This window comes from Manis pentadactyla, chromosome 4 (genome assembly GCF_030020395.1).
Source record: "Manis pentadactyla isolate mManPen7 chromosome 4, mManPen7.hap1, whole genome shotgun sequence".
Lineage (NCBI taxonomy): Eukaryota > Metazoa > Chordata > Mammalia > Pholidota > Manidae > Manis > Manis pentadactyla.
In genome coordinates, this window is record NC_080022.1 from 147526882 (window position 1) to 147545652 (window position 18771).

General features: G+C 38.2%; 1 long non-coding RNA gene across 1 annotated transcript in view; it reads right to left on the minus strand.

The window, feature by feature from the left end:
- Positions 1-18771, minus strand: part of LOC118919563 (uncharacterized) — a 33126-nt gene that overhangs the window by 12343 nt on the left and 2012 nt on the right. The window contains exon 2 of the long non-coding RNA XR_005027569.2: positions 2276-2385. This is a non-coding gene — a long non-coding RNA (uncharacterized LOC118919563). The remainder of the gene's footprint in view (positions 1-2275; positions 2386-18771) is intronic.

An 18771-nucleotide genomic window follows, 5' to 3' on the forward strand; every position in this document is an offset into this window, starting at 1 on the left:
AGTCAATCATCTAAAGTTCAGAAAAGCTCCCTAGTGAATTCTGATTAACTGCTCTTTCCACTCCCACAATACCCTCACTTCTAGTCCTAATTGAGAATCATTGAACTGAGACATACCAGCCACTTGGGTTACTTTGGGTGTATTGTGACTTGATGGAGTTTGTAAATGAGATGCCCATTCTCTCTCTCTCCCTCTCTCTCTCTCTCTCTCTCTCTCTCTCTCTCTCACACACACACACAAACACACACACACACACACACACACACACACACACACACACACATGGATAGAGAGCGAGCCTGGACCTTAAATAAGATAATGCATGGGATTAGACATGCACAATCACCTGAAGGAGACAGGGGTGGATCCTCTGCATAATTGAAGATATTAACAAGCCTAAAGAATCTGTCAAAAGGTGAGGAGTGCAGAGGGAAAGGACAGGTTGGTCAGTCAAGAGAACACAGACAAAAGAAAACTGCTGAATCAAGGACTGGTAATGTCCATCCCAAAGGGAGCCTCAACAATCAGACCTGGAGCATCACAGACCATCAGCAAAACCATCTCTTTTACTAAAGGATGAATCAGGCCACCCAAGGCTGATGTCGGTAGGCATCCATCAATTTATTATCCCCAGGGCTAATTCTTGTTCCTTCAAGCAATTTTCTGACCTCCTCTCTTTCATGGAGAGAAAGTGCTGGTCTATATTTCTGGTCCCTGAGACAGTAGTCTTTCATGGTAAATGGCTTTTGATTGATCATGATTTTGTGTCCCGCGAAGCTTAATCCTAAGACCCTGCCTAATATGTTACAAACTAACTCTTCAACCTTAATCTAAAACCACTGAAGGTGACAAAATGACTTCTTTTATAAAAGGACTATTCTTTTTCTTAAAGTGAAGTTCACATAACATAAAATGAACCATTTTAAAGTGAACAATTAAATGGCACATAGTACATTCACAATGTGCAGCCACCATCTCTACCTTCCAAAATATTTTTATCACCCCAAAAGGAAACCATGACCCCATTAAGTGGCTGCTCCCTATTTTCCCTTCCCCCAGACCCTGGCAACCCAAGTTTCATTCAGTCTCTATGTATTTACTTATTTTGGATAGTCATTTAAATGAAATTATGCAATATATAATTTTTTGCATGTCTAGCTTCTTTTATTTAGAATAATGTTTTCAAGTTTCATTCACATCACAGCATATATCAGAATTTCATCCATTTTTATGGCTGAAAATAATATTACATTGCATGTATATACCACAATTTGTTTATCCATTCACCCACTGAGGGACATTAGGTTCGTTTCCACCTTTTGGCCACTGAAAATAGTGCTGATAAGAACATGCAGATATATGTATTTATTTGAGTACCAGTTTTCAGTTTATTTGGGTATATACCAAGGAGTGAAATTGCTGAGTCATATAATAATTCTACATTTAAATTTTTGAAGAGCTACCAAACTGTTCTACAGTGGCTGCACCATTTTATATTCCCACCAGCAATGCAAAAGATTCTGATTTCTCCACATCCATGTCAACATTTGTTATTACCTGTCTTTCTTTATTATAGCCATCTTAGTAGGTATAAAGTGGTAACTCATTGTGGTTTTGATTTGCATTTCCCTAGTGAATAATAATTTTGAGCACCTTTTCATGTGCTTGTTAGCAATTTGTATGTCTTCTTTGAAGAACGGTCTATTCAAGTCTTTTGCCCATTTTTAAATTGGATTGCCTTTCTATTGTTGAATTACAAAAGTTCTCTATATATTGTGGATGCCAGACCCTTATCAGAAGTAATTTGTGAATATTTTCACCCATCCTATAGGTTGTCTTTTCACTTTCTTAATAATGCCCTTGGATGCACAGAATTTATTAATTTGTTGAAGTTTTATCTATTTTTTTTGTTGTTGCTAATGCTTACAGCATTATATCTAAGAATCGATTGCCAAATCCTAGATCATAAAGATTTACCCTTGTTTTCTTCTAAGAGTTTTATGACTTCATTTTATGAATGTAGGTCATATATCCATTTTGAATTAATTTTTGTTCATGATGTGAGAAAAGGATCCAACTTCATTTTTTTTGCATGTTGTTATCTCGTTTTTCCAGCACCATTTGTTGAAGAGATTATTCTTTCCCCTTTGGACGGACTTGGCAGCCTTCAAAAAAATGTACTGGACATACATGCATAGATTTATTTTTGGCCTCTCAATTATTTTTTATTGGTCTATATTCTACCCTTATGTCAGCACCACACTGATTACTGTACCTTAAATTGGGAAATGTAAGTTTTCCAATCTTTTTCTTCTTTTTCAATATTGTCAGCTATTCAGAGCCATTTTCAATTCCATTTGAACTTGAGGATAGGCTTTTCCACTTCTGAAAAAAAAATCATTAGAATTATGACGGGGAATTTCGTTGAATGTGTAGATAACTTTGGGTTGTACTGCCATCCTAACAATATTAAGTCTCTAATCCATGAACATGGGATGTCTTTCCATTTATTTAAGTCTTCCTTAAGTTTTTTCAGCAGTGTTCTATAGGTTTCGGGGTATAACCCTTTCACCTTTTTAGTACACTTATTTCTGGGTATTATTCTGGCTGCAAGGAGGATGCTACTTTATCTTTGTTATGACCATTTTAACTCATAACAACGATCACTATTCTTACTTCTGTGTGGAGAATAGAACTTACAGAAGAAAGAGTAGAAGCAGGAGGATGTATTGGATAATCCTGGTGAAAGATAATGGTGTCTTGGGCAATGTAGCAGTCTTGGCAATGGTGAGAACAGGTTGGATTCAGGATACATTTTGAAGGTAAAGCCAAAAGATGGGAATGGCTGGAATATAAGAAAGTTTAGTCAAGGGTCACTTTAGGGTTTTTGACCTAAATAATTGGTGAAGAGTGGTTCCATTTACAGAGATGGAGAACACTGCACAAGATGCCAAGAGAAATAAAGAATTCAGTTTGGAAAAGTTGACTTTGAATTGCCTATTAGATATGGGTAGTATTTAATCACAATTTGTATTTACTTATTCATTGCTGTTACTCCACAAGGGCAAGAACCAAATCTTTATTATCAACTGCTGTACTCCTAACACCTAACAACAGTGTTTGGCACTTAGTAGATTATCATGAAATATTTTTAAGTAAATAAACAAATAAAAATGCAAGCTCAGGTCCAACTGGTCTTTCCTATATACCTGGTTTATAACACTGCTTTCAGATGCACGTTCTTATGCTTTATGTATTGCTGCATTTCCAGCACTTTTTCTATTTTTTTAAGAAGTAGGTTCTTGTATTTATAATTTAATAAATGTCTTTCACCCTGTCTCCTTACTCACTCTTTACCTTTCCATCTATGCAATTGCTGGCGCAATGACATAACTTAACAAATGCCAAGAAAAATACAAAAAAAAAAGACCTCAATAACAACAACAACAAAAAGCTAATATTTATTGAGTACAAACTATGTGCCAGGTACTGTGTAAAATGCTTTACATCTTCTCATCTAATGCTCACAACAAATGTATCAGCATAAAGCCTGAAGCATAGTTGGGTTTGCTGTTTTTTTGGGTTTTTTTTTTTCAGTTTTAGGGTCACATGATTTGGAATGTGAGTTTGTCCATATAGCCAAAAGGAACAGTTGAGATGGGCACATTAATTTATTTAAGTGAATATATATCAGTGTCATTCTTTTTAAAGGGTGCTGACTTGTGCCAGCATAAATAAAGCCTTGGAGAATCTTATAACTGGGCATATGCATTCCTTCAAGTTAAAAAATCCATCAGGCAATAAACATTTACTGAGCCCTACTATACAGGTATTTGGGGGGTGAAACACAATATAGAAGATATGGGCTTATATCTGGGTAGAACTGGATCTAGAATGGAATGGGTCATCAGCAAGCCCTGGAGATCTGTCCCTTGGTAGCCTCTCTCCCCCACTATCAATCTAAGGAGTTCACCAAGGCCGTCTACAGGAGTTTGTAAAGGCTTCTAACTAGCACTCTCTTAAAAAATTCCAGCAGCTAATGCACATGATCTGTCTTAGAGTGAAGTTTCCAAAAGTGCGTGGTGTTCTGGGGAGAGGTGCCTTGCTAAGGAAGGCAGGAAGCTATGTCAAAAGAACATAAGCCATCCCCTTCCACCCTGAGTATGTGCTGTGCTTGGTGCTTGCTCTCAGAGTATGGTATGGAAGCAGGGAGCTGGAGAATAATGTTACAATGGAAAAATCTGGTAAACACTACCTCAGCCAGATGACCAAGGTCAACATCAACAGAGATGTGTCATCTTGCTAGCATGTACCCTTGATATGATGTTATGTGAATGGCACTTTACTGCTATGGCCTTTCTGCCAAAAACCCATAGCCCCAGTTTAACCCTGAGAAAAATATCAGACAAACACAAATTGAGGGACATTCTACAAAATACCTTACCAGTGTCCCTCAGAAGCTTCAAGGTCATCAAGAATAAGAAAAATCTGAGAAGCTGTCACAGACCAGAGGAGCTAAGGAAACATGACACTCAAATATTATCTTTTAGTGGTAATTCTTCTGTGGTTCAAGTGTTCACAATTCTTTGGTGAGAGGTACTATAGTGTGGTGGTTAAGCAGAAGGACTGTGATGTTAGCAGGCCTGGGGTTTGAATTGCCAGCGTTTGCCACTGACTGTGAGAATTTGATCAACTTAAACTCTGAGCCTCAGTTTACTCATTTGAAAACAGAAATAAAATGAACAGTACCAATCTCATAGAATTGTCATCATGCTCAGATTAGCTTGTGACATGCTTGGTGTCAAGTCTGGCTCATAGTAAACAATAATATGAGTTATTATTAAATTCGTATTTATTTATTTTAGTAAATGGTATGATACAGGGATTTAAGTTTTCTTTTCACCAAAATCTCTAACTAATTTCTCTCAGTATTTTCCAAATGAGCCATCATTTCCTAATTGATTGGAAAATGCCACCTTCATGAAATAACACACATACTTTTATTTGTTACAGCTTTCTATTCTGTTTTATCGATTTGCCTATTTATTCTTGCACAATTAGCATCCTAATTTACTTTGTAGCTTTGTATGGGTTTGTTATTGTTTTGCAAGTGGTACAAATACCTCCATGGTATTATCATTTATATTTTAATAGTTGTTTTTATTCAGAATGTGTTGAACAACTTTCATGTGGAGCACTTTCGTAAGATCAGTAAAAGGAATACTGGAATTAGAGGACATAATCCCTGCAGTGAAGTGTGTGTGTGTGTGTGTGTGTGTGTGTGTGTGTGTGTGTGTAGAGAGAGAGAGATTGATTATTATGTTAACCATCTAAAAACAGGTCATGGGTGTTATTTTCATGCCCGGCACAGTGTTTGGTTCTCGAAATACAGCCTAAATAAGACATACGTTCAGCTCTCAGGGAGCCTTTAGCACAAGGCCAGAGACAAATAAAGCCATGATTCTAGTACTGAATGACTTTAGAGGGTGTGAAGGGAGCACAGAGGTGGGTCATCTAAATAAGGAAGTGACAGTTGGTAGAAGTTTCAAAGGATAAAACTGAGGTGGTAAAGCACAGGGGAGCTGTGGGTAGGAGGGGGCATAGCAGGAGGGGCTTCTAGAAAGGGGAGCAAAATGTGTAAAGGTACGTCAGTTCGTGGAAAAAGACAACCTGCTTGATATGGCTGGAGAGGATGAGGGAGGTGGGGGATGGACTTGCGTGTATACATGCATAAGCATAAAAGAACGATGACATTTAAGGGGGAATTGACTGCCAACGTTCTGGCTGATGTCCTTTCTTCTCCCTGAAGCTTTTCAACACACTCCATTTCACAAAGATCTTGTCAGCCCAGATCACTGAGGAAGAACCATGAATATTTTCTGACATTTCTTGTTCATTTTTATTTAATTTCTACTCCTGTGCCTTGAAGGCAGCTTCTAAATATATTTACATGTCAGGCATTCTTTTAGATACTGGGATATAGCAGTGAACAAAACAAAACTCCTGCCCTTGTAGAGATTATAGTTTCGGTAGAGGGAGACAGATAATAAATAAACAAGTAAATATGTAGTTTGTTAGCTGGTGATAAGGGATGCTTTAGAGGAAGATAAATCAGGATGAGAAAGATAGGCATGACTATAGTAATATACATTGTGTTATAATTATCTGTGCCTCCCTCTTCCCTACTAGAGTGAATGTTTTTCAAGGGAATAGATTTGGTTTTATTAATCCCTGTAGCTTACTGGTCCAGTGCTTAGAATCGAGCATGTGTTTAATAGAAGTAGAGGAGCAGTATAGATTAAACCTGGGTGAGACTGCCTTGTCCAAATCCAGTCTCCATCACTTACTAAAATTATGACCTTGGGTAAGGTACTGAGTTCTGTATCTATGAGTTTCCTCATCTTAAAAATGCAGGTAATGATAGTACCTTACTCAAGGGGGGATTAGATGAGATAATATATATTAAAATATTTAAAGTAGTCCCCCCCCTGCATAGGTTGCATTTAATAAATGATAACTGTTATTATTAAACTGTGATCTGAATATATTCTGACAGCACAGACTTTAGGGTGCTTAAAATAATTCATTGTTGTTTAAAAGTTCTGCTCATGCTAGGATAGGTCTTCAGAAGAACCTTCTTCTGAATTTACACCAGCATATCATTGCAGCCCAAATATGGCCTGAGAAGTTTACCCAGAATATAGAGGCTCGAGCACTGGCACAGACCCTGGCTGTCCTTTGTGGACCTCGGACCATACTTTGCATTCAACATCTCACCAGAGCTGATATCTCACCTCTCTGCCTAGTTACCACGTTTCGGAATATGGCATGAAAAAATACAATTGTCCAGATGTATTTGGTGAAAACATGTTCTGACAGTATTTAGCCTACAGGCCATGTACATTTCCATCATCTTTCTCAGTAAAGAGATTGCCTGGAGCTATGTCGTGTGTCTAGAAATATTGCCTTCTCAATTCTCACCAAAGTAAGAGAGTCATTCCTTAAATTTGACTGGGATGCCGTAGTTTGCAAAGCACTCTCCTATCCATTATCATTCAATCCACAAGCAAACACTCCAGAAAGACAAGGCAGGGTCATCATTTCCACTTAGCGGCTATGGAAATGGAGGCTTATGAGGTTAAGTCTCAGCTTCTTCTAAGTGGAGCTTCTTCTCACTCATGATTTTGTTTCTATGCCATAAACCAGGCTTCACACAAACCCTGGGTTCCCCCAAATATTCAACATGTTCATGTGGGCCCTTTCTCTTGATGTTTATCCATCTCTATTTTTTTTTTCCATTTGTCCAATACATCCCCCTGTTTAGAGTCACAAAATTGACAGTTATACTTTTTACAGGTCAGGTGATCTCAATCCACTAGAATATCCCAGGCTGTGTCCAGTCCCCTGCAGTTCTGTCACTGGGGCTGACACCTCCTGGTTTGAGGCTGGAGGCTAGGATTCTAAAGTGACTTCAAGGAGGGACATAGTTGCCCTAAATAATAATGACAAATAGGCAATCTATTACCATGGCACAAATCTAGGCATACTGAACTTCTCCAGAAAGATATACTCTGCTATTTCTCAGGCTAGTAATTTTAAAAATAACTTTTTAAATTGATGGTATGTAGTAGAGTAAGATAAGCTGGCTAATTCATTTTACCAAATAAGGATGATCAATAACCACCATAATGAAACAACATAGGGACCTTTCCACACCAAAAGGTAGGAGAAATAGAATCTCAGAATAAAAGACAGTACATTTAGCTTTATGAAGAACATACAAATCATCCTCTTATGTCTTATTCTACAGAGGTCTGCATGAAACACTTCATCAGGCACTTGCTCTAGGATTGGCATTTGGAATCACTGCTCTGGGAGTTTAGCATCATTTTTACACTTTTTGCTCTAGTGTCCTTGACTCCTGCTGTGCTCAGAGTTGGAGAATTCCAGGCCTAAGAACACTTGTATATGGACTAACAATAAAGTTTCCCTGTATATCTAAATTAGAGCCAAGACTTGTGAATCATTCTTTCTGGATATACTATTAAAAGCAGTGAACCTGATATAATTAGGTATTATTTGGAACAGTGCATTTGTTTTGTAGTGGTTGGGACAACATGTTAATCCCAGGAAGTCTTAGCCTGGGAATAATTATGGAATCCACCCACAGTCAGCTGAGGAAAGCACCTGATTGGATGTCACATGTTACTGCAACATACGGAATTCTCACCCACTGATGAGATCCTGACCTTCCTATGACCAATACCCATTTTAAAAAACCCTACTGTGAAATTTGGGCAGACATTATAAATGTCATTATAAAGTCAAAAGCGTATTACTAAGAGGAGGTAAGGATGGGGAAAAGGTAGTAATATATTTTGAATATCCACTATGTGGCAGATACATGCAAGTGAATCAGATATTCACAATAAACTTTACAAATCAATTCGTTATCCTTATTTTACAAGTAAGGAAATTAAAGTGGAAGATAGAGCATTTGAATAAGGTCACACAGTCGGAAAGTGGCAGAGTTCAAATCTATTTGACTCTGAAACCATGTTCTCTACATCACACTACTAGAGAAAACAGAACCAAGGCCTAGAGTCCCAACATCATTTAGCATGGTGAAATATAAGCAACTGAAAATAAAAATACTTGCAGGTTAAAACTAGAGGGAAACTTCTTGGACTTGCCAAAGAGCATCTATGAAAAACCTACCATGAACATCATACATAATGCTGAAAGACTGAATGATAGAAGACTGTTACCTGAGATTGGGAACAAGGTGACAGTGTTTGCTCTCATCTTTTCTACTCAATGTTCATTGGAAGTCCTAACCAGTGCAATAAGGCAAGAAAAAGAAATAAAAGTCCTAAATATTAGAAAGGAAGAAATAAAACATTTTTGTTTATACAGTAATAAAATTAGAGAATCCTCAGAAATCTAGAAAAAACCTACTAGAACTGAATTTAGCAAGGCCACAGGATATGAAGTCACTATAAACAAGCCAATTGATTTCTAAATACCAGCAATGAGTCAGTGGAAATACATTTAAAAACCAGTACCATTTACAATAACATTAAAAATCTTGAAACACTTCCAGATAAACTTAATGTAATATGTTCAAGATCTGTGGTACTCTGAAAAGTACAACACATTGCTCACTTAAATTAAAGAAAACCTAAATAACTGGAAAGATATACTGTATTCATGAATTAGAAGACTCAATATTGATAAGATGTCAGTTCTTTTCAAATTGATCTATAAACTCAGTGAAGTACAAATCAAAATCCCAGAAGCATTTTTTTTTTGGTAGAATTTGACAAACTGATCCAAAATCTATATGGAAGTGCAAATGACCTAGACTAAGCAAAACAATTTTGGAAAAAAAAGAACAAAGTTGGAAGACTAAAATTACCTGATTTCAAGACATACATCAAAGCTATATTAATCAAGGCAATGTGGTATTGGCATAAGGGCACATAGTTCAAAGGAAAAGAAAAGAATTTCCAGAAATAGGCCTACACATATTTGATCAAATGATTTGTCAACAAAGGTGCTAAGAAAATTCAATAGAAAAAGATAATCTTTTCAATAAACAACTGGATAGAACAACTGGATATCCAAACTGGGAAGGAGAGAGATAACAAAAAACCATTGACATCACACCATACACAAAAATAAACTCTAAGCAAATCATATATTTAAATGTGAAAGAGAAAAATATAAGAAAAAAATCTTATGGTCTTATGGTTGGCAAAGATCCCTTTTTACAACACTAGCCATAAAAGGAAAAATAGATAAATTGCATTTCAGCAAAAACTTTAAATACTACTCTTCAATACACTGTTAAGAAGATTTGAAAAAGCAAGCCATAGACTGGGAGAAAATTTTCACAATACATATATCCAACAAAGGACTTACCTACAGAATATGTAAAGGATACCTATGCTCAATTTTTTAAATGGGCAAAGGTTTGAATGCACATTTCACAAAAGAAGCTATACAAGTGACCAGTGAGAACATGCAAATATGTTTACCATCATTAGTAATAAGGGATCCCAAGTGCTGATGAGGTTGAGCAACTGGAACTCTCACACATTTTGGGTGAGAAAGCAAAATGCTACAGTCACTTTGGAAAATAATTTGGTTGGGTCATATAAAAGTAAACATACATTTACATTATGATCCAGCAATCATATTTCTAGGACTTTAGTCAAGAGAAATGAAAATATATGTCCACAAAAAAACCTATACATGCAAATTTTTTACAGCTTTGTTCATAATTGCTCAAAGGTATAAATAACCCTAATGTCCATCAGCTGGTGAATGGATAAACAAATTGTGATCCATCTATACAACAGAATCTATGCAGAAATAAAAAAGAAAAGATTTACCAATATAAGCAACAACATGGGTGAATCTCAAAAACATTTTGAGTGAAAGAAACCTTATATGAGAGTACATATTATATAATTCCATTTTTATGAAATTCTAGAACAGGCAAAACTGATTGATACCGATGGGAAGCAAATAAGTGATTCCATGATCTCTATTTTGATTGGGGTAGTGATACATGAGTGTATATGTTTGTCAAAACTCATTGAACTTAAAACACTTATTGGATGTAAGCTACAGTTTAATAAAGTTGACTTAAAAAGTAGAAATAAAAATTAGAGTTAATTTTTTAACTGAAAAATTTCATAAATTCGTAATTGTGTCCTTTGACTAGCTACCATAAAGGGATTGCAGAGATGCAGTCTGAAGCTGTGGACAGGTGCTCTTTATTTGTAAATGACAGCCTGCCTATGCAGGTAAATAAAGGCAACATGTATGACCAAGTAGAAGAAACCCATTGCTCCAGAATCTGATTTTTTATTACTACAGTACTACTTACAATCTGAATAAACCAGCAGCAGCAGGTTTTTAAGGTAGAAGACAAGGGTAAAGTTATAGGGATAGACTATGGAGAGAATATGAGGCTATGGAATTCCCATTCAGTACAGTAGGAAAATCATTAGATGTTCTCAGGTCTTCAATTTTGGAAGAATTCCTGAAAAGGCAAGATTAAGGGACTAAGGCAGAGAGGATGTCTGCATTCTGGCAGCCTGGAGTTCAGAGTGGATCACAGTAGACTTCCCCAGCATGGGAGATTAAAATTAGGGAGAAACATTGTGTAATGGGTGGACCCTCTTGTAGGCATCTATCCTAAAGAAATATTTGCACATGTGCATAAGGAGCATGGATGGAATACTTACTGAAGGTTTGTTTGTATAAGCTAAAAAATGTAAGCAACTTAAATGAGAAGTCATTTAATAAAGTCACATCCATTCTGTAGTAGACCCTGTCAGTGCTCCACCCACACAACCTGTGACTTGCCATGTCTATGCATGCCAGTTGACCTCAAACTGCTAGCACTTGCATCTACTTGATTGAAGATTTTCTCTGGCCCCTAGAGCTCTCTCTGTCCAGGTGCATGGCAATCCAAAAGTACTGAAGAATCAGTGCCTCTCTGAAGCAGCCCTAAAACAATGGTAGATGGGAATTGATGGATAAATACTCCAGCTCTCCTTAGGTAATAAGGTTCTACATTTGTGTCATACGTTGGCTCACAGAGCTCCCCAGTGGACTTGACCTCTGGTTACCTACAGTGATGACTTGCTTGATCAAACACACTTTATTGGTCTCCTTTCCTTCCTGTCTTACTTCCCTGTTCCTCTACCGGTATTTTCTGGGATGACTTCTCACATAAAGTACTTGTTGAATCCTTGTCTCAGGGTCTCCTTTGGAATTCACCATTTTGAAAGAATGAAGAAGATCAATAAATAGATTATTATGGAAAGATCACCAAAAACATTACATGAGAAAGCATGTTAAACAAACTATGTGTATATCATAATAACATATATTTTAAAAACACACAGAAAAGCCCCATATATTTCTAAATGTGTGTGTGTGTGTGTGTGTGTGTGTGTGTGTGTGTGTGTGTGTGTGTGTGTAAATGCACATAAAACAGTCTAATTTGGATTTACACTTAACTGGTAATAGTGGTTACCTCTGAGGAAAGTAGGACTGGATGATCAAGGGAATAAAAAACTTTGCAAATTTTGAAACAAGAATCTATTTGTGAATTACTTGTGTTTTGAAAAGTAAGTTTAAAACGCTTTATAATGTGGTTGAAGAGCTCAGTTTATTTCAGCTTAAGAACCAACACAGGGCACCAGGGATGCAGAGAAAAATAGGAACACGGTCTTTGCCCTAGGGAGCTCCCAGAGCATCAGACAAATAAACACCTGTAATAGGTGTGATAAGTATCACGACAGAAATAAGCAGAAGGGGCTGTGGGAACCCGAGGTGGGGCCCAGCCAGCCATCTATAGAAGAAAACGTCATTCTTTCCCCACATCCCCTGTGGAGGTTTAGGCACACTTCAGCCAAAATCACTAGGGCTCAGTCAGCACAGCTGAAGGTATAATGATGAAGATTTATGCAAATTAAGCGCTTGCCACCCAATCAGAATAAAGATGGTTTTACTAGAAGGGTCATGACATCCCTGAGGGGTATCCTAGAGCAGGAATTTATCAGGGTTTTCAGCCTCACCAGGAATTTTCAGCACTGGCACAATGGCCCTGACTCTTCAGATGCACCAACAGCCTCTCCTCCACGATCCCATTCCCACCCACCTCATACCTGAGACCATGCCCACGGAGCAACCTTCTGTTGACGACTCAGTTTCCCATGGAAGCTTGCCAGCAGGAGAAAATATACTGATGTGAGGAGGTGTGTATTACAATCTAACTCTTGTTTCTATTTGTCACTGAAAGGCAATCAAGTGACCTGTTTCGTGCTTCTGTGCGTTTATCATGAGGCACCTTAGCCCAGTGGTTCCCAACTTTGCTGCACCTTAGAATCTACTGGGAAGATTTAAGAGATCCTCATGCCCAGATCACACTCTATACTAAATGGGGTGGGTACCAGATAGTGGTAGCTGCTATCCAGCTCAGGAGATCCTATCATGTGTCTCCTCCCAACTGTCTTTTAAATAAAAAGTATCTTGGTATATTTGGAGTCTAAGCTGAAAATGGACCAGTGGGACATTTTTTTTACGGTATTATGCAACATAATATCATATTCTATTTATTGTATGTCCAATGCATGTGAGTTATAGTTTCATTTATTGACTTAAGAAGTCAAGGGAATGCAGGGCACCTAAAATGTTAAACATAATGATTTTATTATATATATATATTTTAAAAACTAAGATAAAATGTTCCTCACTGATTCACCTGGGAAGGGGGAAAGTGTTGGATACTGCCTGGCTCTCCTGCCCAAGTACATGGGTCAGGGCCAAGGTTTGGTCTTAGGGTGGGACAAATATCCCACCCAGGGACTGATAGACAAAGAGGGGTAAGATGAGACCAAAGCCCTCAGATACATGCAAAGGGAACTGTCATGAACCTTAAGCTTGTTGTTGAGTTGAGCGGAAGCCTAGCTGTGGGGAAGGAAGGCCCAGGGCTTCAGAAGTCCTGGACAACACATGAATTTGGATTTGTCTGGCCTTACCCAGTTCCCAGCTTGTTACCATGCCTCTTCTCTATCTTAGTTGCTATTGACTCCTGACATTGTATTGCCCCCACGAGGCTGCGTCTTCCACTGTCCTGTCTGGCTTCACTTACTAAGCCTTCCTGTAGCTGATGGTGGACATGCCCTTTGTCCAAAGTACTACCAAATGCTCAAAGGTTTACAACCTTGCTCACACTCTCTTTTATCAAGCCTCCAGCTTTTACTTGGGCACTGACAGCTTTATGTCCTGTCCCATGGCTGATTAGAGGGCCTGAAGGGGCACAGGAAAATAAATGAGGGGAAATAGGAGCAGCAATTTACAATTCATTAAGAGCTAAGTATCTCATCTAATCCTCCAACCCAGTTACCCAAACTGAAGAGCACTGGAAATGGAGATACCAGGAAAAAAAAATAATAAACCTGATCAATAAATAATGCATAGAAGTGGGAAGGAACCTATTCACTTTGTACTGAGTGGCTACTCGGTGTCAGGCACTGGGCTGGGTGTTTCGTATATGAACACATGAACTCGTTTAATCCTCTCAGGATCACAGCAAAGTAGATATTACTTTCTACTTCAAAACAGGTATTGCTAAGAGGATCATACACCATGATCAAGTGGGATTCATCCCAGGGATGCAAGGATGGTACAACATTTGAAAATCCATCAGCATCATCTATCATGTCAACAAAAAGAAGTACAAAAACCACATGATCATCCCCATAGATGCTGAAAAAGCATTTGACAAAATTCAACATCCATTCATGATAAAAACTCTCAACAAAACGGGCATAGAGGGCAAGTACCTCAACATAATAAAGGCCACATATGACAAACCCACAGCCAAAATCATTCTTAACAACAAGAAGCTGAAAGCTTTTCCTCTAAGATCAGGAACAAGACAAGGATGCCCACTCTTCCCGCTTCTACGCTTCTACTCAACATGGTACTGGAGGTCCTAGCCATGGCGATTAGACAACACAAAGAAATAAAACACATCCAGACTGGTAAGGAAGAAGTCAAACTGTCCCTGTTTGCAGATGACATGATATTGTACATAAAAAAAACCCTAAAGAATCCACTCCAAAACTATTAGAACTAAAAACTGAATTCAGCAAAGTTTCAGGATACAAAATTAATACACAGAAATCTGTTGCTTTTCTATACACTAATGATGAACTAGCAGAAAGAGAAATCAGGAAAACAATTTCATTCACAATTGCATCAAAAAGAATAAAATACCTAGGAATAAACCTAACCAAGGAAGTGAAAGACCTATACACTGAAAACTACAAGACACTCTTAAGAGAAATTAAAAAGGACACTAATAAATGGAAATCCATTCCATGCTCTTGGGTAGGAAGAATTAATATTGTCAAAATGGCCATCCTGACTAAAGCAATCTACAGATTCAATGCAATCCCTATCAAAATACCAACAGCATTCTTCAACGAACTGGAACAAATAGTTCTAAAATTCATATGGAATCACAAAAGACCCTGAATAGCCCAAGCAATCCTGAGAAGGAAGAATAAAGCAGGGGAGATCTCGCTTCCCAACGTCAAGCTCTACTACAAAGCCACAGTAATCTTGAAAATTTGGTACTGGCACAAGAACAGACCCACAGACCAGTGGAACAGAAGAGACTCCAGATATTAACCCAGACATACATGGTCAGTTAAAATATGATAAAGGAGCCATGGATATACAATGGGGAAATGACAACCTCTTCAACAGCTGGTGTTGGCAAAACTGAATAGCTACATGTAAGAGAATGAAACTGGATTACTGTCTAACTCCATACACAAAAGTAAACTCGAAATGGATCAAAGACTTGAATGTAAGTCATGAAACCATAAAACTCTTAGAAGAAAACTTAGGCAAAACTCTATTGAACATACACACGAGCAACTTCTTCATGAACATATCTCCCCGGGCAAGGGAAACAAAAGCAAAAATGAACAAGTGGGACTATATCAAGCTAAAAAGCTTCTGTATAGCAAAGGACACCACCAATAGAACAAAAAGGCATCCTATGGTATGGGAGAATATATTCATAAATGACATATCCACTAAGGGGTTGACATCCAAAATATAAAAAGAGTTCATGCGCCTCAACAAACAAAAAGCAAATAATCCAATTAAAAAATGGGCAAAGGATCTGAACAGACACTTCTCCAAAGAAGAAACTCAGATGGCCAAGAGGCACATAAAAAGACGCGCCACAGCACTAATCACCACAGAAATGCAACTTAAAACCACAATGAGATGTCACCTCACATCAGTTAGGATGGCCACCATCCAAAAGATAAACAACAACAAATGTTGGGGGGGATGTGGAGAAAGAGGAACCCTCCTACACTGCTGGTGGGAATATAAACTAATTCAACCATTGTGGAAAGCAGTATGGAGGTTCCTCAAAAAACTTAAAATAGAAATACCATTTGACCCGGGGAATTCCACTCCTAGGAATTTACCCAAAGAATGCAGGATCCCAGTTTCAAAAAGACAGATGCACCCCTATGTTTGTCGCAGCACTATTTACAATAGCCAAGACATGGAAGCAACCTAAGTGTCCATCAGTAGATGAATGAATAAAGAAGATGTGGTACATAGACACAATGGAATATTATTCAGCCATAAGAAGAAAACAAATCCTACTATTTGCAACAACATGGATGGAGCTAGAGGTTATTATGCTCAGTGAAATAAGCCAGGCGGAAAAAGACAAGTACTAAATGATTTCCCTCATCTGTGGAGTATAAGAACAAAGAGAAAACTGAAGGAACAAAATACCAGCAGACTCACAACACCCAAGAATGAACTAACAGTTACCAAAGGAAAGGGACTGGGGAGGAAGGGTGGGAAGGGAGGGATAAGGGCAATAAGGGGCATTATGATTAGCACACATAATGTAGCAGAGGGGGGCACGGGAAGGCAGTATAGCACAAAGAAGACAAGTAGTGACTCTATAGCATCTTACTACAGTGACTATAATGGGGTATGTGGTGGGGACTTGATAATGGGGGGAATCTAGAAACCACAATGTTGGGGAATCTAGAAACCACAATGTTGCTCATGTAATTGTATATTAATGATACCACAACAAAACAAAAAAAAGGTATTAGTACCCCCATTTCACAGATTAAGATACCAAAGCTTAGGAGTGTTAAGTACCAGAAATCACAAAGCTAGAGAGTTTTTCACTGCATTATGTTTCCAGTAAATGCTGCTGACTTTGAACATCTATGTTCTTCAGGGAAGGGAGACATGTGGAGGGCCTAGTATCAGAGAAAGGTTTCATGAAAGATCTGAGACAGCAGCAGACTCTTAAGTGAATAGAACTTGGGCAGAAGAAGAGGTAGAAGGATACTGCAGGCCTGCTGGGAGCAGTCAGGGCATGGAGGAAGTATGTGTGTGCTGAAAGGCCCAAAGTGGTGCTAGCTTCATGCCATGGAGGGTTTGGACAAAACATGTTGAAAAGGTATATGGACCCAGTGAGGGGAGCCTTTGACCCTCGGGCTGGAAAGTGGAAGAATTTCTACCTTTTCTTCCCTGTACTCCATAGTATCACCTCCTCCACTCATTCCCTCCAGCTGTGTGGAACAGTGTGGAGACTGTGCACTGTGGGGCTTCATGTGGTTCAATAAATTACATTGTGTACCTGAGTCTGTTTCTTCACTTGCAAAATGAAATGTAGTGATGACTTATTACATGGGACATACTGGTGGAGCACCCAGGACTACTGAATGTGAGCTGTTCCCTTTGTAGTTCTTAAACCTCCCAGGCCTGGTCCAAGTTCTACAAAGTCTCCAATGACAAGTCATGGGGGGAGCCAGTTCTTGGAAGAAAGGGAAGATCACCTCCCACTTCCTCCACATTCTATTCCTGCTTATGCATTCTGATGTCCTGCTTGCTTTTTTAGGCTCTAAGTGCTATCCTGCTGACTCACTTCCGACTTCTCGTTCATCATGCTCAGTTCCTGAAAATGGAACGGAATGGAAAGGGCCGGATAATGTACTGTCTGGTGATGTGTTTAAGGGGAACTGGGTGTTTGTCAGGTCAGCACCGCATGGATGGAATGCTGGGGACATGAGCTGAGCAGTGCCCAAAGTGCATTTCTCATCTGACACCGAGGACACTTTGCCTTGGATTGTAATACTAATAATAACCTCCCCACTTGCTGCCACTGATGAGAGGCCAGGCAGGCCCTGGGATACATGCTTTCCATGATTATCAATTTGAATCATCACAACTGGAGAAGTCAGGGATCTCCTGTATTTTATGGACAAGCAAATTCAGACTATAACAGGTCAAGATCACACAGCTAGTAAGGGACAGGGTAGAGATTCAAACCCATGATCTAGATCTGTGCTATCTAATCCAGTAGCCACTAACCACATGAGGCTTCTGAGCACTTGAAATGTGGCTAGTGTGCTTGAGGAAACTGAATTTTTAATTCAGTTGAAATGTGCTGTAAATGCAAAATATATGCTAGATTTTGAAGACTTATTATCAAAATATACATATATGTACAATCTTTTTTTACATTGATAACATATTTAAAATGATATTTCAGATATATTAAGTTAAATAAAATATATTTAAAATAATTCTACCTATTTCTTTTACTTGTCTAATGTGACTACTAGAACATTTGAAATTTTATATATGGCTCCCATTATATTTCTATCAGAGCTGATCTAAACCATAAACATTAAATGGTCACTAGACCAGTGATTTTCGAGTATTTTTGTTAAGTTTTTTGAGCATAAATCCCCAACTTATGTATTTTAAAAATTTATTAATTATATATACATGCACACTTCTCCATATATTACGTACATTATGAAACACTGACAAAATAGAGATTTAAAAAAGATGACATAAAAAATAAGCAGAAATAGAAGTTGTACTAATTTCTTCCAGGAGCCTAATGGCTCACTTTGTGTATCACCTGGAGTGTGTACACACCATTTTGGAAACTCCTGCACCAGACTTAGAGCTCCTGATGGGCAGAGACTGTTAATTCATGTATCTCCCTTTCCCCATTCTGAAACCTAGAACCATGCCTGAATATAGTTGGTGCTCAATAAATGTTTGTGGCAGGAATGAATAGCTCTTACTATGCCTCATTTTCTGGTGGATTGGATATTTTTCTTTATTTCACATGTTTCGAGCGCTTTCTAGGTGCTCGGTGCTATGCTA